This window comes from Chrysochloris asiatica, unplaced genomic scaffold, assembly GCF_000296735.1.
Source record: "Chrysochloris asiatica unplaced genomic scaffold, ChrAsi1.0 scaffold00020, whole genome shotgun sequence".
In the NCBI taxonomy this organism is placed as follows: Eukaryota; Metazoa; Chordata; class Mammalia; order Afrosoricida; family Chrysochloridae; genus Chrysochloris; species Chrysochloris asiatica.
The window spans coordinates 5379281-5380750 of NW_006408538.1; the positions used below are offsets into that span (position 1 = coordinate 5379281).

The 1470-nt window shown below is 39.5% G+C and overlaps 1 protein-coding gene and 1 pseudogene across 1 annotated transcript in view; both read right to left on the reverse strand.

Moving 5' to 3' along the window:
• Positions 1–1470, reverse strand: part of JMJD1C (jumonji domain containing 1C) — a 247399-nt gene that overhangs the window by 167856 nt on the left and 78073 nt on the right. The window lies entirely within an intron of this gene.
• Positions 112–886, reverse strand: LOC102819323 (annotated as a pseudogene).

Genomic DNA, 1470 nt, shown 5'->3' on the forward strand with positions numbered 1-1470 from the left:
GTTCTTTTTAGATTCAGAATTCTTGATCCATTTGAATTTGTTTTTTTTTTAATGTGTTTAATATCTCTAATTATGTAAAGACTTGTTCATTCACATCACCTAGAGAACATTTCACCCACTGCTCTGCTTGGCAGCCAGTTCTCCTATCTCTCCATTCAGCAATGGTAAAGCAGATAGCTTTTCCTCAGGGAAGAGAAATCCGATTTGTTGCCTTTGCCAAATAATGAAAATGTTGGAAAGTCGGGTGGCAAAGCTGTTGCCATTGGCATCTTTCACATGAACCATATCAAAAGAGATAGGATGTCTCTCTCTGTTAGTGATCACGCCAATTCTTCCCAAGTTGGCACCTCCAGTCACCATACACAGGTTACCAGTGTCAAACTTGATGAAATCAGTAATCTTTCCAGGCTCCAAATCAAGTGAATGGTATCATTCACCTTGATAAGGGCATCAGGGTAGCGTATGGTGCAAGCATCATGGGTCACCAGATGGGGGATTCCTTTTGTACCCACAAAGATCTTTCTTACTTTGCACAACTTGTATTTTGCCTCCTCAGGTATAATACAATGACAGCAAATCGACCCTTGGTGTCATAGACCAGACAGAAAATTTCTCCGGTTTTGTCAATGCTGATGACATCCATAAAACCAGCAGAATATATCAGTTTGGACCTTGCCATCAATCTTAATGAACTGCTGAATAGAGATCTTTTTAACCTCATCTCCTGTAGGGCATAGGTCTTTTCCTTAAGAAAACGATCAGTGGGAGGCATTCTCTCATGTTGTGGGTGCCAGTGGATGGGCGTGGAGCAAACACACTCATTTGTCCAGCATCCAGTGCTTTGGGGCAGCCACATGCTTAAATGCTTCTTGGGACCACGAGCCATGGTTGCGCTGAGCAGGAAAGCGGACTGAATTTGTTTTTATGTAGGCTTTAAAGTATAGAAAGAAATTCTATTTCCTCAGTGGTTAAACACTCAGACACTAACCAGAAGGTTGGTAGTTTAAACCCATTTGTAGCTCCATGGGATTAAGATGTGGCAGTCCATTCACAAGAAGATTAGAGACTTGGAAACCCTAAGGAATAATTCTATTGTGACCCACAGTTTTTTGCTTTATGAGGGATGGATCCAGTGTCATTCTTTTACCTATCAAAATCAGCTGTTCCAGTTATCATTTATTAAAGAGACTCTTTTTTTTCTCCAATGAATGGGCTTATTAGTTTAGAATCCTTTTCAAAATCAACTGACCATAGATAAATGATAGGTGCCTCAAAAAGTTCATGGAAGAATGGCATTCAAAGACAATGGTTTTTTTCCCCTAAGGTTTTTTTTTTTAATGTTTTATTGTGAATTATATGATCGTTTACATGAGAGAACTTTAGTTTTACATTCATTCCATCATATATCATCTCATTGCCATGGTTCCAATCCCCTCCATGCATCATCAACCAACCAAAGGGTATATCCTA